Genomic DNA, 24,800 nt, shown 5'->3' with positions numbered 1-24,800 from the left:
AGACACATGGGAATACCAGCACCTGGAAGTTCCCTTCCAAGCCACTCACCATTCTGACTTGGAAATAAATCGCTGTTCCTTCATTGTCGCTGGGTCAAAATCCTGGAACTCTCTCCCTAACAGCACTGTGGGTTTACCTACACCACATGGGTTGCAGCGTTTTAAGAAGGCGGCTCATCACCACCTTCTCAAGATCAATTAGGTCTGGGCAATAAATGCTGGCCTAGCCAGCGAGGCCCACATCCCATGAATGAATAAAATAATAAGTAAATAGAGACTGGAGTGCAGACTCGGGAATCCAAGTGAGCAGAGCCTTGGGAGTCAACTCTGGGGGGAGAATTTTCTCCCCGTCGGTGGGGTTGAGTGGGAGTGGGTGTGGGCGGGCATGCAGCCAGCCGCCGCCCGCAATCGGCTGTGCGCCGCCATTTTACATGGGCAGGCCAATTAAGGCCTGCCCAGTGTGTTGTGCGCCTGGAAGCACTGATTGCTGGCTGTGTGGGTGGCGGGAATAGGCTGAGTCGGGGCCTTCGCCTGCCCATCAACCTTAAGGTTGGACGGGAAGCTCAGTTAATTATTTTAATTGGAATTTAAATGGCCTTAATAGGCCTTTGACAGTTGGGTGGGCGTGCCGAACCGAAGATCTGAATGATGCGCGGTGACATTGGGATGCACTGGTTTTGGTACAAGACAAAAACTGAGTTTATTGAAGTCACAAATGAACTTATAACATTAGGATTACACTGAGATTATACAGACTTACAAAGTACACTTAGTTAAGAATGGGGAACACATGGCATAACAAGGGAAAATCACGCTAATAATCCCCTTACCCTTGTCCCACCCCAAAACCTAACTAAGTTGAACTAGGAGAGGTCAGGGATCATGCTTACCAACCAGGGTTCCTTGACAGTTCGAAATCCAGCCAGGTAAGCCGGTTGCAGTTTTGGGGTACGCTCTTTGTGTCCTCTGGGGCCTGCCGTCCCCACATGGTCCTGGTCTGTGGAATCTGCGAAGGTTCTTCAGCTGGATGGAGGGCGCAGTTGTGGGCGGTCGATCTTCGTGGAGGGCTGCGGTTGCGGCCTTGTTGTCTTCGGTTGAGCCTGCCACCCCGTGCCCCTCGCCGTGATGTTGCCTGCGGGCCTGCAAACCTCCAGATCTCCTTCCTCCATTTGGCTCAGCTCCCTGCTTAAACTGGGCTTCAACCCTTAAGTGTCCGCTTTCAAAACTGCTCACCCTTCTGTGTCCCTGCCTAAAACTCTGCCTCCCCTTCGTAAATGCTGGCCCAGTTATACTGTTTTTTTTCAAATTTCTTATCTCAATCCAAATCGAGGTTAGTTCTTTGTTTGATTTTGGTGGGCTTCCCCAGATGATTGTTGTCTCGTTGTTTTTAATGGGCTCGCATGATGTTTATCATTGTCTTCCTGCCCCCGTAACTAGTTTTGAACTGAAAGCCATTGTATATGTGGAGTATTGATGGGTTTGTATAATTGCATTGATTGTCGTCTTCCTGCCTTAGTAGTTAGTAGCGATTATCTATGCAGGATTTTGATGGGCTCTAATTTAAGTCTTTCTCTGGGTTGATTGCTTTAAAGGGAAGGATGCGTATTCTGTCTCCTCTTTTTGTCTGGTTTCAGGTAAAAGTCCAAAAGTCATATCCTCGTTGATGATATGAAAAATGTGGGAATTTTGAGAACCCTTCACCAGAAAGATATTGTGAAGGTCCTCTATGAGTTCTTGAGTACCAATTTTGATTTGATATTTTTCTTGCAATATTATTACTCATTGTACTTGCAGAGGTAAATATGTAAAGTAAATATTGTGTGCTGTTTTCAGCATTCCTAGAATTATTATGTGTATACAGTACTTCATTATGCAAGTGCATGTGATCCCTTAAGGCATACATTTGACTTCTTTCAGGTGTTAGGCTACTTTGCTTTCCATGTGAAATTCTATTGCAGGCACCCTTAATATATCTGGATCAGTGGAGACATGATTTATAGCATGAGTTGGCGATCTTTCAGTATTCTCTGAATTAAAGCCGTTTGTGTGTCATGATGTTGTGTTGTGCGCAGAAGCGTTACTGTCATTCAGCTGTTACATGGCCAGTCATGCTGTGGCTGCTGACTTGCTCCTCTGGTTAACTTTGATTGCTGGCCAGGGTGCCTGAATGAAGTGCTGAAATTTCTCCTTGATGCTTGTCCAGATCCACAAGCAGCGAAGGTTTTCTTTTTCTTATTATTCATTGGATGTGGGCGGCAGCGCTGGCTAGGCCAACATTTATCGCCCATCCCATTTTCCCTTGTTCAGAGGGCAGTTAAGAGTCGACCACAATGCTGTGGGTCTGGAGTAACATATAGGCCAGACCAGGTGAGGACAGCAGATTTCCTTCCCTAAAGGACGTTAGTGAACCAGGTGGGTTTTTACAACAAGCATTTCATCAGACTTTTAATTCCAGGTTTTTATTGAACTCAAATCCCACCATCTGCCATGGTGGGATTCAAACCCTGGTCCCCAGGGCATTATCCTTGGTCTCTGGGTTACTAGTCCAGGAACAATACCACTATGCCATTGCCTCCCATTTCATGCCCTACATTACTGCAATGAACACTGGAATCATCATAAATAATGCTCCCCTTCCTCCCTGACGGCAGGGTGTAGTTTGCATTTATAACCAGCCATTGTTCTGAAGAATAAGTTATGAGATATTGCACATCCTCTGATGGAGACCACAAGTTGCTTTCTGCACTCACCCTGAGACATCTCAGGAAGGGCAGTCAGCTTCAGTGTTCACCTACTTTCCTGCTCTGAGCTACTATCTTTTCTCCATATATCAACAATGTTTTGTGGTGCAGTCATTCATCTCCTGATTGCTTTCATTATCTTAGTATTCTCTTACTGTTATGACCCTATGGGTGATGTAAGGTATTGAGTGTATGCTAATTCTCTTCTTGCTGTGCTAGTGGACCACTACATTCATTCAGTGTAAAGAGAACATAGATGACAGCAGTACATATAAAACAGACTACAATTTCTAGCAAGATATCAATGTGCCACCCACTGGCAGCCCTATGAACTCTTTCCTTTCTGAGGAGTGGGAGAAGACTTTTCCATTGACTCAATTTAATTATACATGCTTCTAATTGACATCAGATATTCTTACTTTTTCAGTAACCACCAGTACCTCTCCTGTCTACATTATTAAACACCAATTTAGCCCGTGAACAGATAATAAATTGGCATTCATTAAAGGATATACAATCCATGTCCATTCCTGAGTATAGCATGCTTCCACCCCTTTCCTGACGTATGTCTTATAACACACTCCATAATTGGTTTGTTTGACTATACTGGTTTTTGATTTCACAATACAGAGATAATATACAAGTAAAATTGCAAATACCACACACCAGGTTCTAGTGTTGTCAGGGTAAAAACTCCAAAATTCCTGTACTGTGTGGGACAGCTGGATGAACCAGTAGGTTTTTTACCGTCCATAATTTTCATGTGTTCGTATGCTCCTCATCCATACCAACAGCAGGCACACCACAACATTGACCGAATTCATGTATTCAGTTCGGCAACTGTTGCCCTAAATACATTTATCAAATCAAGAAACCCCTTTCCTGGTCTACACGGCACGGTATTCACCATGCTACCCATTTCTTCCCATGCAGCTTGCCTGCTTTGCTGTTCAGTGGCAATGGCCCCATATACTGAGTGGCCCTTTATGCTTTCTACAGATTCCATCTGTCAAACAAGGTTGGACCACAGTGCGTAAAGCAACTTTTTTGCATGCTGTGCTACGATATTGCTAAAACCAGCAAATTTTCTCAGCACGCAGCTGGATTGTGGATTCTATCTTTTTCCTGCTTTCTACCAATTTAGCAGCCTGTTTGCTACTTCCCAGGTGTGACAGTGAGAATTGTTGCAGATATACCCTGCCTGGCTGCCTCCTGAGGCTAACGACTTTCGCAAGCATGTATCTAGAAATGCCCAGGTCACAACCTTTGTGCTGGGAGAAAAAAAATTACGTGGAATGTTTAGGGCTGAAGAGAAGCAACTTGTATTTATACAGCACCTTTCAGAACCTCAGGATTTTCCAAAGCACTTTACAGCCAGTGAGGTATTTTGAAGTGTAATGGCTGTTGTATTGAAGGAAACTGGCAGCCAATTTGTGCACAGCAAGGTCCCGAAACGGTAATGAGATAATGAACAGATAATCTGATTTTTCGTGATGACGATTGAGGGATAAATATTGGCTGGAACACCTCTGTCCTTCTTCAAAGTAGTGCCATGGGAGCTTTAACATCCACCTAAGAGGATTAGATGGGGCCTCAGTTTAACATATCATCCAAAAGACAACACCTCCAATAGTGCAGCTCTTTCTCCGTACATCACTGAAGTGTAAGCCTATATTTTGTGCTCAAGTCCCTGGAGTGGGACTCACAAACTTCTAATTCAGAGACAAGAGCGTTACTGCTAATGGCTGGCACATTCTTTATGCATTTATATGTCGTTCACTTTATAGCTTCATAGAAGGCAGAGCACGTGATTGGCCATGTGGATCTGAAATATGCAAATGCAGGAAAGAAGCACCATTTATTACCACATCCTGAATTAATTTGTAGCTGTGATTGCTGCTCTTCTTAATTCATTTCTTACCCTGACTGCATTTCTTAATTTTTCTTTACATTATTTTAGCTCTTACCCTGAAGTAAAATTGTTATCATACACTACCTTATATCAGTATTTGTAATGGAATCTGGTTTTCCCGGTTCTTGACAGACTGTAGCTCCATTGCTTGTAAGCTGCATGCAGAACCTCTGAGGTTGATACTGCCCCAGTGTTTCTGATTCAGCACACGGAGATCAGGGATGAGTATCTTACTCTATGTGAATTCTATGTGATTCACAGCTAGCAGAATGCAGGCTGTCTTGTTACATTTTCAAAACATGATATATTAATTTGGGTGGGAACGAGAAAGTGGTGGTGCAAAAAAAAAAGCTTATTTTTGAAAAAAGGTACATAGCCAACATAGGGTTAATTAGCTTAATTTTTTAACAAGTAGAATATTTTATACGTGGCTCAGCACTCGTGAACAATTTAAAGTATTGTCTTGTCTTCTGCAGTTCATTGTGTTGATACCAGGTGGAGCCTGATCCTCACCTACTGTTACCTTATAAATTTATACACATCCTCCTTTTCCCAGAGATTCTGTCATGTGATTCTGAAAAGACTTGTCGCAGTACTGTGTGAAATCACTAGCTCTCTTTTTTTTCCCCACAAGATGTATTTTAACCAGGAACCTATTCAGAGGAAAATATATAGGTGGCAAAAGAAACTACCCAGATGATGGGCCCCATAGAGTGTATCAGAACCAAATGAGATAAATCAAAGGGTATAGAGAGCTGGGTTTTACTACAATAAAACATAATATTCTCAATGAAAATTGGAGCACATCTTAAAGGATCATAAAGAGGAAAACTTAGTTGTCTGAGAAAGACTTGGACGTAAACTTGACACTCCGGGGCAATGAAGATATTTGGATTGGTTATGTTATTAAGACTGGCATGATGGCATAAATACATAATAATTTTCATTTTGTTTTATAATACTATGCGACAGTGAATAATGAGCCATGAACAAATCAGGTCTGGCATCTAGTTGACTACTCATAGAGCAAGAAACCAAACTTTTTGTAATTAGATAATTGATATCTCATATTATTGGCAGGGTTAAGGCACTCCAGAGTATTTTCTACTTGACATTAATCAGGTCAATACCTGAGGATTCTTTCAAAAACAAATATTCGCATGGTTGTTAATCAGGTATGAGTCATTGTTAAAAGGATGTTTTCTTCAATCAAAATAGTATTGTTGAACTTTGTTCATTATTATCTCAACAAAATTGTTCCATTAGCTTTATTACAAAAACATCAACAATTTGCATTTTTATAGCACATTTAACATAGCAAAATGTCCCAAGGCATTTCACAGGAGCATTATTAAAACAACACAGCACAGAAGGCTGCCATTTGGCCCATTGTGTCTCTTTTGGCACTTTGAACAAGCTATCCAATTAGTCCCATTCCATCGTCCTTTCCACATAGCTATGAGGAATTTGCCCCTTGAAATGTTTATCCAAGTTATCTTTTCAAAGCCCCTTTAGAATCTACTTCCACCACCCTTTCGGGTAGTGCATTATAGCTCACAAGCTGCATGAAGAAAATAAAACTTCTCATTTTCCTTCTGTTTCTTTTGCAAATTACCTAAATCTGGGTCCTTATGGTTATTGAGACTTCTTACTTACTCTATCAAACCCACTCATAAATTTGAATGCATTAATTAAACCTCCCTTTAACCTTCTCTGCTCCATGGAGAACAGCCCCTATTTCTCTAGTCTCTCCATATAACTGAATCCCTCATTCCAGGTAGCATTTTAGTAAATCTCCTTGCCCACTTTCCAAGGCCTTGATAACCTTCTTAAAGTGTGGTGCCAAGAATTGAACACAATGGGGAGGATTTTGACAGGCAAGGGATGGTGGGTTTGGGTGCATATGAGGATTGTAAATCCCCTAAGAGCAATGTTGCATTGTGATCAGACATAATTTCACTCACTTCGGGGTTTCAGCCAGCCGAGCTTGAAAGTGAGCAGGTTAAGTCATCTAAATATTCTAATGGGTAATTAAGTCCTGTTTTAACCAAGGATTCTGGATTTAACAGTCAGCAGACCTATTTCGCAAACTGTCAGCAACTCACCTGGGCCACTGAGGTGAATGAACAGCAGGGAATGCTGCTTCAGTGAAACCGACAGGCTGGGGAACCTTTGATCATTGAAACTGAAGAGCTCCAGCCATGGCCATGTGAGAGGCTGTTGCTCACAGTGCTCCTCTCAGAGAGTGCTTTCAGTGTATGACAAGTGATTGTCAACTTCTTGGAAGTCACTTTACCTGTCTTGCACTTCATTCACCTTCAGCTGCACTTTCCTGCTGCTAGCCCTCACCAAAGCATGGGAGTATTTCTGCAACTCTTGCACCTCTGAAAAAAGAACAAGAGGAATGCTAACACCAACAGCAGCAGCAGGAGCAGCACCAGCACCAGCTGCCTTCTCCTCAGCAATATGCAGCTCAACAGAGTGGAGGAGATGAACACAGAGATCTAGCACCAAGAAGGTGAGGCCCTCAACACAGGGTCTACAGGCAGGAGATCAGCTCTTTTGACATATGTGAGCACTAGTGCCTCAGGAAGCACAGCAGCCTCCTGGAACAGGACTCCCTTCCCACTGGAACAGGTGGACACGCATTGCCATTGGCCACCAAGGTGGTTGTCACTGAAGGGCTGCCTCCATCAAGTCTCTAGGGGGATGTATTCATGCTTCTCCTGATCTAAGCTGCTATAAAGGCACTTGCATTCCTCCTGAAGATGTCCTTGTCTCCCTCCAGCTGACGGGTATCTTGAGGCCTGGGAGACACAATCGCCCAATGTAAAAAATGCAAAAACAGGTTAAATCAGAGGCTACCAGCCTCATTGAAACATTTAAATAGTCAACCTTCCTTTAGAGAGTGGGTTGTCCGCCCTCTGTAAAACCCAGAAATGGACAGCTGGAGGTGGATAATGATCAGAGTTTAGATTTTTAAAATTTTAATGTCGGACTCTACCTAACCCATCCATTTTTGACTGCTAAGATTCAGCACTATGCCTCTGTTTATGAAGCCATGGATTTGGTATGCTTTTTTTTTAAACAGCCTTCTCAACTTGGCCTGCCACCTTCAAGGGGCTGAATTTTACGTGCCCCAGATGGGTGTGTTTCCTCTGGAGTGGGGGGGTGGGGGTGGGGGGGGGGAAGCAATGCTGTGGGCGCCCATCCCACCACCTTCCTGCCCCTCCCTGAGCTCACCTCCATAATGCGGTAGTATTGGGGGTGAGGGGGGAGCAGGCAGGTACCAAAATTGGCAACCCGTCTGCCAAATTAAAATGACTATTTAAGGGTCAGTTAGACCTATTTTCAAGCCTATTGACCCTATTAATATGCTGCCCATGCCACAATAAGTTTGGTGTGGCCAGCGGAGCAGGAGCGGGAAGCCTGGCTTTTAACCTCAAATGGTTTAAGGGCAGGAAGGGAGGGGGGCTGCTCTTTGCCAATCACGGGGCGGGCCTCTTTAGACTGAACTCCCTCTTCCTTCCTATCCACTCCCTCTCTTTAACCCATCTTCTCCCTACCACTGCCCCTCTCCCTAATGCTTCCAAACCCACCCAGTCCAAGACTCTGGATTTGCCTGCTCTGGAATCTCCCTTCAGTTGCAGTCCTGGCAGCTGCTGCTGATGCCACTGCGGTGCTGCCGGGATTGATGGAGCTGCTGACCAATCAGGTTGAGCAGCAATTCCAGAGGGCGGGACGTCCATGCCAATGAGACTCTTGTTAGTGAGCCCGGCAGCACTTTATTGCTACGGGGCTGCTCGGTGTGTTGTCGGTCAGCTTCACACCACTGTGGTTTCCGGAGGGTTTGTGCTGTCCATGCCCCGCCTCCCCCGCTTCATATCATTCTGCCCAAGATTTCTGTATGGACATCCCTTGGCCTCTCTTCCTGCACCCGTTTAAAATTGTACCATTTAGTTTATGTTGTCTCTCCTCATGTTCCCAACCAAAATTCGTCTCTTCATATTTCTCTGCATTAAATTTCATCTGCCATGTATCTGTCCAATTCACCAGTCTGTCTTTGTCCTCCTGAAGTCTGTTATTATCCTCCTGGTGGCCATCGTTATATAATTCCCCCCACCCTGCTCGTCTGAAAAATAACTTCAGCACTACTCCCTGCTTTCCATCCCTTAGCCAATAAACATCTATGCATCCATTACACTCTTAATCCCATGGGCTTCAATTTTGCCAACAAGCCTAGTGTGTTATGCTTGTCAAACACCTTTAAAAAGTCTGTATACACAAAATCAACTGTGCTACTTTCATCATCACTTCCTAAAAGAAATCAAACAGGTTAGTCAAACATTATTTGCCTTTGTGCTGGTTGTCATTTACTAGCCCATGTTTTATCCAAGTCAGAATTAATTTTCTTTTGGATTATTGCCACCACTCATGTTAAGCTGACTGATTCCTGGGTCTATTTCTCTCCTTTACACTCCTCCAGTCCTCCATTCTCATATCCAAGGAGGATTGGAAGATTGTGGCCAGAGCCTCTGCAATTTCCACTCTGCTTCCTTCGGGATCCCAATATGTATCCCATCCAACTGAGTGTCCTTTCTATTTTGTACGCTGTTAATCTTTTAGTATTTCCTCTATTCATTTTTATTTTATATAATTTCCCTACTACCTCTTCCTTTACTGTAACATTGATTTGCCCACTTCTTTAGTGAAGATAGATATCAAGCCTTCCTTTAGAATCTCAGCCTCTGGCTCCATAAGAACATTTTGTTTTGGTCCCCAATCTGCTCCATCCTTCTTTTAGTGACTGTTTCAGTATTTGTATATTTATAAAAGGCTTTTGTGTTCTGTCATACTTTTCCTGTTATTCCCCATTCTTTGTCTTTCTTATTTCCTTTCTCAGTTCATCTCGTTACTTACTCAGTTTGGATTGTGAGTCTGGCATTTATCATAAATCTCATTTTCTCATTTCATTTTAATCTCTATATCCTGAGTCATCCAGGGAGCGCTAGCTTTGGATGCCATTCCTTGCCTCCTTGTGGAAATGTGACTGGTCAAATTGTTACCTTTTTTAACAGCCTCTCATCTCTGCTCTCTTGCCCACTTGGCTTGCTGCATTGTTCCAGTGAAGCCCAACGCAAATTGGAGGAACAGCACCTCATCTTCCGACTAGGCACTTTACAGCCTTCCGGGCTGAATATTGAATTCAACAACTTTAGATCTTAAACTCCCTCCCCCCATCCCCACCCCGTTTCTTCCCCCTCCCTTTTGTTTTTTTCAATAATTTATATAGATTTTTCTTTTCCCACCTATTTCCATTATTTTTAAATCTACAACTAATACCTTGTCAGTCTTTCCACCCCACCCCCACTAGAGCTGTACCTTGAGTGTCCTGCCATCCATTCTTAATTAGCACATTCTCTTAGATAATATCACCACCTTCAACACCTCTTTGATCCTTTTGTCTGTGACATCTTTTGATTATCTGCTCCTATCACTGCTTGCTTGTCCCTACAACCACCCCCCCCCCACCCTCAACTTCTCTTTCCCCCCCCCACCTTAAATCAGCTTATATTTCACCCCTCTCCTAACTACACTCAGTTCTGTTGAAGGGTCGTGAGGACTCGAAACGTCAACTCTTTTCTTCTCCGCCGATGCTGCCAGACCTGCTGAGTTTTTCCAGGTAATTTTGTTTTTGTTTTGGATTTCCAGCATCCGCAGTAGTTTTTTGTTTTTATCTCATCTCTTAGTTATTGTTTTACCTGCCAAGCTTTGATTCCAACCCATCTGAGCCAGATTTTTTCAACTCACTGAAATTAGCCCTCCTCCAATAGAGTATTTTCATGTTTTCCTATCTAATTTATCTCATTCAGAAGCGTGTCATTTATAAAGTGTAATGAACGTCCTCCTTTTCATTGGTCCTGTAGCAGATTGGGAACTGCATGGCATTGACACCTTTGGGTAATATGGCTGAAGAACCTGATGATGAGAAAAATGCATCAAAAAAAACTAGTTCTAAAGAAAGAGCTTGCTTCTTCATTCACTTCTTGTACACAATCAAATTCATTGCAAGTAGATATCAATGTGCAAGGTACCACCTCAGTAGTGTCATAGCACTGAAAGAAGGATCCCCTTAATATACAACGAATAAAAACAATGACTAAGCAATTGCTTCTTTGTTAGTTCCAAGTGCCAAGAAGTTCCAAACAAGTGTTGAAACTAAAGTATCAATTTGGTCTCTGTATGAAGAAATTATTTCTGATATCATATGTAAAATTATCATTTACTGATTTGAAATTGTGCCCTCGTGTCTTTAATTCGGATTATTGAATCACACAGTACAGGAGGAAACCATTTGGCTCATTGTGTATGTGCTGCCATTTTAAGGGATATCTAATTAGTCCCACTCTCCTACTTTTTCCCATAGCCCTGCATTTTTTTCTTTTTCAAATATATAACCAGTTTCAACTGAAGAGATTCGCAGCATCATGAAATGTTGTTGAAATTGGGCACCCTTCGTTCAGTGTCCTTTGTGAGAAAACCTGGCATCACACTGATTGCATTTAATTAAAATAGAGTATGAAAGGAATACACACAAGCATAGGGAAGAGGGTCCAAATCTCTGCTTATTATCTAGTTTCATTATAATTCACAGAAAATTATAATTAAAGACAAAAAACTATAATTATCAATTGCACTAGCACAAATATTGATGCAATAAAGCACTTCTGGTGTATGAATAAATGGTAATGATCAAATCTTTAGTAAGTCAGGATTAATTTCCTAAATACCAACAAAAAATATTCATATTTTGCAATTACATTTGTAAAGGAGAAGTGATGCCACTTTCCTTTGCATGTGCATATCACTGTGACTAATAAGTCCGTAACCTTGTGTTCTGCAGCATCAAGCACTGGCCACTGAATCAACAGTTCTTGGAGAGAGTACAGGTCATTACATTCTCAAGGGTGGACAAAGATCCACATATCAATTGACCATTGTCAATGAAGCATCGAAGATGACAATTTTTTATTTTAGACAGAAGTGAGGCCATATTGTACATCAAAAGTAAAGAACATTCACAATCAGTAAAAGCCCAGCATAAGCTTTTGTTGCTTCTCCTGAAAGTACTCCTTTTTGCTTCTGTGTAGAAGGATCCTGCCCTTGATCACAATGCACTGAGCTGTTGCTAGATATCCAAGCTCTGTGGAAGTTGTAGGGTAACAATGATTCTTGGAGCAGCCATTGGTAAGTTACCTTCATGGTTTGGGTGTGATTGTTATTACATCATTCATAGGATCATAGAACAGGAGAAAGCTATTCGGCTCTTTGAGCCTGTTCCCTCATTCAATTAGATCATGAATGATCTGTAACTTAACTCCATCTACCTGCCTTGGATGTATAACCCATAATACACCCATATACAATCCCAAAACAAATCTATGAAACTCAGTTTTGAAGTTTTCAACCGACATAACTGAACAGCTCTATGGGAGAGGGAGTTCTAGATTTCCAATATCATTTTTGTGAAAAAAGCTTACTGACATCGCCCCTAAATGGTCTTGCTGCAATTTTAAGATTATGTCCCCTTATTCCTGACTCCCCCACCACAGGAAATTGTTTCTCTCTATCGACACGATCAGCTTATTTAATCATCTTAATCACCCTAATTAGATTATCCTTTAATATTCTACATTTAAGGAAATACAATGTTAGCCTTTGAAACCTGTCCTCGTAATTTTAGACCAGTACCATCCTGGTGAATCTGCTTTGCATCCTCTCCAAGGGCAATATCTCTTTCCCGAGGTGTGGTGCCCAGAGCTGAATGTATACTCTAAATGGAGTCAAACTAGAGCTTTATATAACTGTAAAATAACTTCCACCCCTTCCTATTACAGCCCTCTTGAAATAAAGACCAGGATTCTATTAGGTTTTTCAATTATTTTTTGTACCTGATCACTAGCTATTGGTGATTTCTCCATTTGGGCTCCTAAATCTTACTGCTTCTCCATCACTAGTTTCTCCCTACTTAAAATAAACTTTCATCTTTCTTCGGTCTGAAGTGGATGACATCACACTTCCCCACATTAAACTAAACTGTGGCAAGTAACATACATGCCATACAAGTGCCAGGCAATGACTATCTCCCACAAGAGAGAATCCAACCATCTCCCCTTGACATTCAATGGCATTACCATCATTGAATCCCCCACTATCAACATCCTGTGGGTTACCTATACCAGAAACTGAACTGGGACAGCCATCTAAATAGTATGGCTACCAGACCAGGTCAGAGGCTGGGAATTCTGCAATGAGTAACTCACCTCCTGACTCCCCAAAGCCTGTCCACCATCTACAAGGCACAAGCCAGGAGTGTGTTGGAATATTCTCCACTTGCCTGGATGAGTGCAGCTCCAACAACACTCAAGAAGCTTGACACCATCCAGGACAAAGCAGCCCACTTGATTGGCACCCATCCACCACCTTCAACATTCACTTCCTCAAACCGATGCACAGTGGCAGCAGTGTGTATCATCTACAAGATGCACTGCAGCAACTCACCAAGGCTTCTTCCAAAGCCACGACCTTTACCACTAAGAAGGATAAGGGCACCAGATGCATGGGAACACCACTACCTGCAAGTTCCTCTCCAAGCCACACCCCATCCTGACTTGGAACTATGTCGTCGCTCCTTCACGGTTGCTGGATCAAGGTTCTGGAACTCCTTCCTAACAGCACTAGTGTATGTACCTACCACATGCACTGCGGTGGTTCAAGAAGGTGGCTCACCAGCACCTTCTCAAGGGTAATTAGGGACAGGTAATAAATTATGGCCCAGCCAGTGATGCCCATATCCCGTGAAAGAATTTTAAAAATTGGCACCTTGAGCCTGCTCCACCTTTCAATAAGATCACGGCTGATCTGATTGTGTTGTTAACTCCACTTTCCTACCAGCCCCCATAATCCTTGCCTTCCTTGTAGATCAAAAATCTATCTAACTCAGCCTTAAATATATTCAATGGCCCAGTCTCTACTTCTCTCTGGGGTAGAGAATTCCGAAGATTAATGAATGACCCTTTGATAGAAGAGATCCCTTATAATCTTAAATCGGAAAGGTATCCCTCAGTTCTAGATGCCCCCATGTGGGGAAACACTCTTTCAGCATCTATCCTGTCAAGCCCCCTCAGAATCTTATATGTTTCAATAAAATCACCTCTCATTCTTCTAAACTCCAATGAGTGGCCCATAATGCTCAACCTTTCGTCACATGGCAATCCCTTCATTTCAGGAATCAACCTAATGAACCTTCTCTGAACTGCCTTCAATGAAAGTATATCCCTTATTAGGTAAGGAGACAAAACCTCTATGTAATACTTCAAGTGGGGGGTCTCATCAACGCCATGTATTATTATAGCGAGCCTTCCTTACTTTTACATTCAAGCCCACTTGCAATAAAAGCCAACATTCCATTTGCCTTCCCAGGTACTTGCTGTACATGCATGTTGAATTTCTATGATTCATGGGCCAGAATTTTCCTGTTGGCGTGTGGGGGTGGGCCCTGCACGCCCGTGCGTTAAATTAAATGTGGTGACGTCAGGCAAGCGTCCCAATGTCACTGCGCGTCATCGCGATGTTTCATTGGGTGGGCGCACATTAATCTCTGATGCGCCCCTGCCATTAATTAATGGGTCACTTAAGGCTCTTGAGGCGCCAATCGATGGCGACTTTTCGGTGCCTATGCAACCTTCAGGTGGGCGCATGGGCACAATGGGCAGGCGGGTAGGACACATTTGTATAAACCTCATCCAGGGGCAAGATAAGAGGACTCAGTGGGGTCACGAGTGTGCTATCAAATATTGATTTTCAAAGTTACTGATACTTGCCTGTGTGATCTGCAATACTTCAAAATGCATACCAGCTGCTTGGTCTGGACTCACAACCTTCAGGTCAGCACTCTGCAGTAAAGAATCTTTTTTGGGCCTGCAGCTTTCAGGAACCCTTCCCTTAGCCTGGGATTGGGAGTTGTGCTCTCCATTGGAGGCATCTCCTCTGAGGAGGAAGGGAGGGCTAGAAGGGGGAGGAGGCCAGATGTGCACATTCAGCATCCAGGGGGGCCACCTTTCAGAGGACAGGCACAGGCGCAAGGGGCGCAGAGCCAAGAGGTAGTCCAAAGCGGAAGGGGCCACCAGGGTTTAGAGGTGGCGAAGCAGCTATCTCAATATGACTGAGGTGCAGTGCCGAAGGAGGCTCCGACTGTCAAGGGAGACAGTCAACTATATCTGTCAGATGATTGGGCCTGAGATCTCCTCTAACTGTATGGATGGACACCCCATGCCAGTGGCTCTGAAGGTCACAGCTGCCCTCAACTTCTATGCCTCTGGCTTCGTCCAGAGTGAGTGATCTTTGCAGTGTCTCCCAATCTGCTGTCCACACTTGTGTCAAGCAGGTTACAGACGCTCTGTTCAGGCGTGCATTGACATTCATCCACTTTTGTTGGGACCGGGCAAGCCAGATACAGCGAGCCAGAGGCTTCGGGGCCATTGCTGGCTTCCTCTGCGTCCAGGGTGCTATAGACTGCACACATGTGGGGATCAAGGCACCAGCAGGTGAGCCCGGTTCCTTCGTCTACAGGAAGGGCTTCTACTCCATGAACGTGCAGATAGTGTGTGATCACAGGATGCAGATTCTGCAAGTCTGTGCAAGGTACCCTGGTAGCTTCCACGACGCCTACATCCTCAGACACTCCCAGGTGTCGGGGCTGTTCAGTGTTCCGGCCCGGCTGGATGGATGGCTGCTGGGTGACAAGGGCTATCCCCTCAGAAGGTGGCTCATGATGCCTCTCCACCATCCAAGAACAGAAGCTGAGCAGTGGTACAATAGGAGCCATGCCTCCACAAGGGCTGTGGTGGAGAGAGCCATTGGTCTTCTCAAGAGGCGCTTCCGACGCCTGGACCGCTCAGGGAGCGCACTCCAGTGCCCCCCACATTGTGTGTCGCTGATAGTGGTTGCATACTGCACTCTCCACAATCTTGTGCTGGAAAGGGGGGACGCTGTGGACGATGAAGACGTCAATGCAGTGGCTGCGGCTGAACACGATGAGTCCAGCAGTGAGTCAGAGGATTAGCGCGCACAAGGGAATTCTGAGGGGGTAGATGCTGACCCGGGCATACTCCAAGGAGGCAGGGACACCTGGGAGGCTCTAATCCAACGAACCTTCAGCTAGCACAACACAGATGGATCTCCAGGACAAGCCTGGGCTGCACACTCCATACTCAATACCCAAGTGCAAAATCTGCCTGGTTAGGAACATTAACTAAGGGCCTTGTTAAGAAAGCTGAAAGTCCCACAGAACACTCAAAACATTTTTGGAAACCATCCACCTGCAGAAGAAAAGAGGCACCCTCAGCCATGATGACATGTCTGAATTTAATATTATAACAAAAGAAACTTTAGGAAACAAAATGACAAGGTGTTCAAAATCACACCAGCTCATAAAGACCTCATTGTGGGCCAACACAAAAGCACCAGTGATAAACCCGTGGTGTGCCTAAGGTGCCTTATGTTTACGTTTTTGGGTGCTACGTCTTGGTACTGACCCCTCGCTGGGAGTGGCATCTGAGACAGCCTGCTCACTCTGCTGTCCTGTTGGCCTCGATGACCTGGGTGGTCATCCTCTGGCCTGTGGAGCCTGAGCTGGTCCCGCCTGGAAGGGAGCTGCCAGTTCCACAGCTGGCATCTCCCCAGTCGTCGCAGCCTCACTGGATACAACGGTCACTGGGAGAGGGGTGGAGGAACTGTGCCTAGGTGTAGCTCCTCCAGGTTGCTCCCAAAACTGTAATGTGGGCCTAGGTGTACCACATGCCTCGGGTGCAGAACCCATCTCTTCACCACCGTCTCAGGGTGACCTCGGCATGGGCAATATCTGCTGGCCCACCCAGCGAAGGACACATGTCGTCAATGATTCAATGCAGTCACTACACTCAGACTTGGTGGGGGGGCACCAGGGGGGAAAGCCTACCTGCTAGGTTCAGTGACCAATGCCAACATGGTACTCATCCTTCCCGAGCGCAACAGGTCATTGAAACGCTTGCGACACTGGATCCAGGTGCACCGCACCACATTGTGGGAGCTCACCACCTCCACCATCTCCTCCCAGGCACGTTTGGTCATGTGGGGGGGCCTCCTCCTCCAGTCCTGGGGTACCAGGACCTCCCGCCGTGCTGCCACCTCCTTGAGGAGGGTAGCAAGGCAATCACCTGAATAACGAGGGGCACACTGGTCCCCCTCCTCTACCCTCCTGCCTGGCCTGTTCACCAGCAGCACTCTGGGGAGCCCTCCCACTGACCATGTAGCCTTTGAAAGGCTGCTGCAACTTTTTTAAACAGGCCGCTGGGTCACCTTTGGACCCGACGGTCATAGCAGTCCCACCGCCGCCCGCCCACACCCGCTGTCCTCGGGAGCTGTGATTCACGCTGGGCGGGCCTTAATTGGCTCGCTCCCACTCTGTCCGCCCAACAGGCAGAAAATTCTGCCCATGTACAAGGAGACCCAGATCCCTCTGCAGTGCAGCATGCTGCAGTCTCTTTTCATTTAAATAATATTCTGCTTTTCTATTCTTCCCACCAAAGTGAACAATCTCACATTTTCTCATGTTATACTCCATCGTCCATACTTAACCTATCTCTATCTCTTTCAGACTCTTTGTGTCTTCCTCACAACTTACTTACTTATCTTTGTATCATGAGGAAATTTGGCTACAATACACTCAGTCCTTTCATCCAAATCATTTATATAGATTGCAAATAGTTGAGGCCTCAGCACAGATCCCTGTGGCACTCCACTAGTTAGTTTGCCAACATGAAAATTCCCAATCTATCTCTGTTTCCTGTACATTAGCCAATCCTCTGTCCATGCTAATATACTTACCACCAACACCATGATCTCTAACGCTTTTATGTGGCACCTTTTAGTATGCCTTTTGGAAATTCAAATACATTATATCTACTGGTTCACCTTTATTCACTCTGCTTGTTACATCCTCAAAGAGCTCTAATAATTTTGTAAGACATGGTATTCCTTTCATAAAGCCATTTTGACTCTGCTTGAATATATAATCCCTACTCTGAGCTCCAAATCAATTCTCTACCCATATCAAAAGGTTACCTCCAATTCCATGCACTTCTATTTTTCCTAATCATCTCCTATGTGGAACCGAATTGAATGCCTTATCATACTCCGTATGAATAATATCTCTAGACACTGCCTTATTTACCACATTATTTGTCTCCTCAAATAATTCAACTAAGTTTTTTAAGCTTGACTTGCCCTTTACAAATCCATGTTACTTGCCTCCAATTTGTATATGTTTGTCCAAGTGCTTAGTCACTCTGCCCCAACAATAAATTATATTAACAGACATTAGACTAACAGGCCTATAATTCCCTCGTTTCTCTCTCGCCTTCTTTTATAGTGGAATGACATTGGCAATTTTCCAATCCAAGTACACCTTCCTGTACAGTGTAGAGCCACAAGTGAACATATGTGTGTGATGTGTATATCACACATATACAGAGTGCTGGTACTATTGTATTCATATTAGTAAGGACAATAAAAATAGTGGTCCTACAGTGTACTGAGCTATCTTTTCTAAGCCTTATTTGTTGTGTACATGTCAGGTTGGAAACATCATACCAGAAGTTTCAGCAGTGTCATGTTTTATGTGCTTCATTTACTAAGAGTGGCTGTCCAGTTTATTTTGTGTTGACTTGACTGCCCTATTTGTCTAGTTATGTGATAATCTAGTAGATATGCATTTCAGATAGCCATTTCTGTGGTTTCTTGGGAGTTTGAGTTATCCCTTTGACAGGTGATACGGGGACAAGTGTGGGAGTACTAATTTGAAACAACTGATATCCTGTTCAGTGAGACTGTCTAACTGATGTTTTGGTTGGAATTACAATCAACTTACCAAAGTTGCAAAAAAAGCTTAAATTTAAGTTCCAAATCTATTCACATGTTCAGACAAAGGCTCTGTTGCAAACATAATACCAGTTCATTGCTAACCTTCAATTTATAGAGCTAATAATCACTGTATTACTACAAGTAGCCTATTGTGGAACCTCGTTTGATGGAGGAGTTATTACATGCATGGAAGATGCACTGAAGTAATCTGTTCACATTATGTTATATGAAGCATCTAATTAAACTGTGCTGAACACAACAATGAATGAGAGGGGGTGATGATATAACAGCAAACCTAGATTATTTGACTATTATGCTTGTGTCTGGCTTTCTGTAATTCAAATTTCACTGTTACCTTGAAACATGGAATAATGTGTGTTTCAAAAATTTCCACGTTCAACTTTGCCCCTTTTACAGGTTTGTTCTTGTCATGAAGATAGGATGGAGTTCTGTTGCTGTGATTACTTTGTCTTTCTGTGATTCTTTTCATATCAATATCATATTGGATCAGCGCACACTATTGTTTACAGTTGTGATTCTTTTGTGTGAATATTACATTGAAGGCACGGGCACAATGGGTAGACAATTAAACACCTTAGACACCCTCCACCTGTGACAAGTTCAGATATTCATAAGCAGTCTCAGGTTTGATAGAGCATGTTTAGATGGAGAGTAAAGTTCTTTATACTCTACGCCAACACAGCACAATAATTCCAATTTCAGTTGAGTATATGTGCTACATTGGTGTGCCACTGTTCCATGTCACACACCGCTTGTTGGCTTACAGACAGGAAGGCCAAGAAAAACTTACATTTATATAGCAACTTTTTATCCTCAGGGTGTCTCAAAGCTATCAATATGCTTTCAATGTTTTTGAAGTTTAGTCACTGTTGTCTTGTAAGCAAACATGGCAACCAATTTGCACAGAGCAGCACAAGTGAGATAAATGACCAGTAAACCTGTTCTTGGTAAGGTTAGTTAAGGAAAGGAGAATACTGGGTAAAACGGATTAACATATCATCTAAAGGACAGCAGTTCCATCAATACTTTCTCAGCGTTTCACTCAGGTATCAGCTTAGACTCTGCTCAATTCAACCAACAATTTTCTAATGTAGAGATTAATCTATCTGTAGTAACTAAATATGTCAAATTTTATTTTTCTTACATTTCAACGATGGTGGTACTCAATTGCTTGGTGTGCAAGTTTGTGAAGGAGGAAGGCATTCCACCTCTAGGGGTCATCAGGATGATAATGATGAACAAGAGGCAGCAGCTGGAACTAAAGACACGGTGCAAGGAATATGTATTTTTAAAGCCTTGATCACTGATTTCTTTGCATGTTGAGTTCACATTGAATTATATGTTCTTCATATATTGTGTGTCAAAACATGCTGGTTAAAATTGCCAGACTTTACTCCTGATTGCTTAGTTGGCATCCAAACAATATTTAATCCTTGTAAGGCTTGCTGTAACATCACTGCAGCCCATAATGATACATTTATTACAGTGTTTTATTGATATTTTCAGAAAGCTTTTGATAAAGTCCTACATAAGAAGTTAATGTGCAAAATTAAAGCACATGGGATTTGAGATAATATATTGGCATGGATTGAGAATTGGTTACCAGGCAGGAAACAGAGATTAGGAATAAATGCGTCTTTTTTGGAATGGCAGGCGGTGACTAGTGGGATACCGCAGGGCTCAGTGCTTGGGCCCCGGCTATTCACAATATATATCAGTGATTTAGATGAGGGAAGCAAATGTAATATTTCCAAGTTTGCTGATGATACAAAACTAGGTGGGAATGTGAGTGGTGTGGAGGATGTAAAGAGGCTCCAAGGCGATTTAGACAAATTGAGTGAGTGGGCAAATACATGGCAGATGCAGCATAATGTGGATAAGTGTGAAGTTATCCACTTTGGTAGGAAAAACAAAATGGCAGAGTATAATTTAAAACGTGATAGATTGGAAAATGTTGGTGCACAAAGGGACCTGGGTGTCCTTGTACACCAATCATTAAAAGCAAGCATGCAGGTGCAGTGAGTAGTTAGGAAGGCAAATGGTATGTTGGCCTTCATTGCAAGAAGATTTGAGTACAGGAACAAGGATGTCTTACTGCAGCTGTACAGGGCCTTGGTGAGGCCACACCTGGAGTAATGTGTGCAGTTTTGGTCTTCTTACTTAAGAAAGGATATACTTGCCATAGAGGGAGTGCAGCGAAGGTTCACCAGACTGATTCCTGAGATGGTAGCATTATTGTATGAGGAGAGATTGGGTCGACTAGGCCTGTATTCACTGGAGTTTAGAAGAATGAGAGGGGGTCTCATTGAAACGTATAAAATTCTGACAGGGCTGGACAGACTGGATGAAGGGATGATGTTTCCCCTGATTGGGGGTCTAGAACAAAGGATCACAGTCTCGGGACACGAGGTAGGTCATTTAGGACTGAGATGAGCAGAAATTTCTTCACTCAGAGGGTGGTGAACCTGTGGAATTCTCTACCACAGAGGGCTGTGGAGGCCAAGTCACTGAATATATTTCAGAAGGAAACAGATAGATTTCTAGACACTAAAGGAGTCGAGGGGTATAAGGAGTGAGCGGGAGTATGGTGTGAGATAGAGGATCAGCCGTGATCATATTGAATGGCGGAGCAGGCTCGAATGGCCTACTTCTGCTCCTATTTTCTATGTTTCTATGTTTCTATACCTAAAACTAACATACAGAAAGGAGTTATAAAAACATTCTCTTGAACAGAATTTTAGATTTTGTGTAAATTCACTTAATATATTTGTCATGTTATGCTTCCCTCTTGTACATTATGGAAAACTGGGGCAACACCTACTCCATATTTAAATGATTTTTTATTGCACTGGAAAGGGTAGGAATTGGAAAAGACCTCCATAAAGTTTCCATTGATTGACATAGGAACACATTTCCAGATGAAAAGGCATTATTGACCTCTGCAGGTGCATCAGCAATATTAGCCAAATCATCGATGGTTTGCACTATATCCAAATGCTATGTGCTCATATGGCAATGGCACATAGTGGCATTGCTGTCCTGTTCACAAGAGATCCAGACAGCAAATGCTGTGAACCAACTAGCATATCTCTTTACAAGACTAATGAAGATCTTTGACCCTGCTAATTACTGATGTCTGGCTTTCCATGATGTATATAGAACCCTTCCTCAAAGGGTTCATCATTTCACCAAGAAACTGAAAATCAACTGTAACTGCCAAGGGACTAGTGGCCCAATAGGCAATGCCAATCTGGATGGTGAAGGTCTCAAGACATTCTCTCACCGAGATTGCTATGCCAGTCAAGACACTGTGCAATGCAGGAGCAATTGAGTGCACTGGACTCATTGGCAGAGTTCTATGCATTACCCTATTCCATTAGAACGAAAACAAGTTGAGTGCTGGACTCCTCCACACAACCATGGCCTTATGTTTATAAAGACAAGCATTTGTTTGGCTCATTCAAAAGTTTCCTTTTGAATGGTGACCACAAGGGGTCAGAAACTGGAAACAGCTCTAATGGGACCATGAACATGCTGATGCACTGTGTGACAGGCACTTGGCATGCTACTGCCTCATCATTAACTTTGACCTATGATGCATTCTTTGCTGCCTTCAATTTCTCACTATATAAATATTTCATGGTGTGCGTTCCTGGACTGACATTTGTGTGGCTGGAGATACTGATGAGTGAATGGTTTCTCCTCTCCTTGACAAGGCTCCCTGCTGGGCTCTGGCTGTTTCAAAACAAGAAAAAAGAGTATGACTTCATGGCTAAGCATTTTTCTACATCTCTACAGTGGCATACTGTGTACAGTGAATGTACAGTGACTGTTTTTGAGTTCAGCCTATAATCAGTTTTACAAGCTATATGCCACCACATCATGGACAGGAACTCCAATCTCTCCTCTCGCTTTCTCAAAAGGAATAGGGACTGGGGCCAAACTTCCATTAGTTGTTATCACCTCAAATCCTCAGAATTATTGAATTGACTTATCCTGTAAGAGAAGAGAATAATTAAAGGCTAGGTATGTTCAAATGGTACAGCATTATATGAGGGCATTTGTCTCAAGTTTGTGCTCATGCTTTTCTCTGCATGAGTTACATTGTCTAATCCCACTCACTAGCTCGCTCCCGATACTATTTAATCTTTACACTTTTACAAGCAGAATTTACGGATTATACTTCTTCAATTTACTGACAGTTTCACATTTTAACTTTTCCCCTTCCTTTGTCATATTTTCTACAATAGGAAGCCCAAATCTGTACACTACGAAGGAGAATGAAGAACCTCTATCCTCTCTGTAACTTTGAACTAAATATTGTTAAGTGGCTCTATAAATGCTGAGGATAGCTCCTCCACCTCCAGTTTAATTTACAGGGTGGTTCTTTCAAGCCTCTTTCTCCCCATAGGGGCCTTTTTACAGGAAATAATTATTGCTTTGCACCTGCAGACTGCTCTGCAGTGTATGCTTGTGACTAATTGCTGGATCAAGCAACACTTGTGTTTAATGTCAACAGTACTGTCTGATCTCAGTTGGAGTTAAAAAATTGTTGTTCCTATTGATTAGGTTTCTCAGAAAAACCTGATGATATGTCTTAATAGATCTTTATGAAGTACCAAGGTAATTTAGCACTGTTATTTGAGGAGCTTTTTGCTTCTGCTGAAGATACTGTCCCTGAAAGTCCATGGCATTTTTACTCTTCTCCCACCATTACTCTGATAGGAGAGCATTGGAGACAGAATGAATTGACTGTTTATGGTATCACCTTGGGTAATTCACTGGTCTCCTTCAGGAGTTACACCGAGATATTATCAAATCGCCTAAGTGAAATAGCGTAAACAGCCTTTCCTTTGAGGGAACCCACAGGAAGATCCTACAATAAACAAATGAAACCAGTGACCAGTTAATTTGTTGAGGGATAATTGTTGGCTAGGGCACCTCCCCTTCTATTCTTTAGGTCGTACAGTTGGATATTTCCATTCCCCTGAAAATGCAGTGGGGGCTTCAGCTTAACGCTTCATCTGAAAGTCAGCACCTCTGAAAATGTGACGCTGCTTCAGTGCTGTACTGAAGTAGCAACCTAAATTATGTGTTCAAGCCCTGGAGTGGACATGAAGCCACAATCTTCTTACACAAAGATGAGTGCTACCAATTGTGATTATTATAACGTTACTAGATATTTGTTTTGTTACATAAAGTATGTTAGTTTACCAATTTTGGTACAGAATCAGCAATCTTAAAGTTATAGCTCCAATCCCATCACAGCAAGTTCTGGATTTGAATTCAAGAAATCTGGCAATTTGTGGGATATGACTATGAAAGATGTTGGATTGTCAAAAACACACAACTCCTTCTCTAGTGTCCATCAGGGAAGAAACCTGTCCAGTCTCGTTCACTGCTAATACCATTGGGACAATTAGCAATTGCCTTGCCAGTGTTGTCCACATCCCAAAACAAATGAAAAAAATGCGGTATAAGGAATTTGGGAGCACACCTGAGAGATTGTGGATAACAAATTTCAATCTTGGGCATTGGGCTGGTGGAGTGACTGGGACGTTTTCTCCGACTTGCTCACCTGAAGCCAAGGACCGACTTGTCCAAAATGAGGGAGAATGGTGTGGAGGCCAGCAGGCAGGAGTGGAAAATCCTGTGCTTAGAGACTGTTATGAGAAACCTAAGGAAGTAGGTCCTGGGAGCCAGGTAAGTGCATTAGGGGGAATCCAATGGGGATTGTAATCAGGGGAGGAGAGGGTAGCCTGGAACACGTGAGGTCCAAAGTGTTCTTCTGGAACCTGGAGGAGCACATATACTCCTCCTGGCCCGCAAGGAAAACAAGTAACTAAATTCAAGTAACTAACCTTTTCGCCCACAACTGGGCCCACTCCTTTGTGGGGCCAGGCTTCCCTGGTGAGACTGGCACCAGGTGCCAATCTCTAAATTCTAGTGGGGGTCTGAATAATCTAATTGCATCCTGACTTTTGAATGTTTATGAGGCTTCCCACGGTAAATGTCTCACACATCTCGCAAAACCCAGGAATTAAAATTATGGCCTTGCAAGAGTGCTGTGGCCAGCCATAGGGCAGGGCACTGCCTCTATTTTAACTCCCTACATGCCTCCTTCCCATCAGGCATGGGAAGTTAAAATTGGCCTTTTCAGGCTG

Source organism: Cetorhinus maximus, chromosome 8, assembly GCF_964194155.1.
Source record: "Cetorhinus maximus chromosome 8, sCetMax3.hap1.1, whole genome shotgun sequence".
Lineage (NCBI taxonomy): Eukaryota > Metazoa > Chordata > Chondrichthyes > Lamniformes > Cetorhinidae > Cetorhinus > Cetorhinus maximus.
This window is presented reverse-complemented; position numbering follows the sequence as displayed.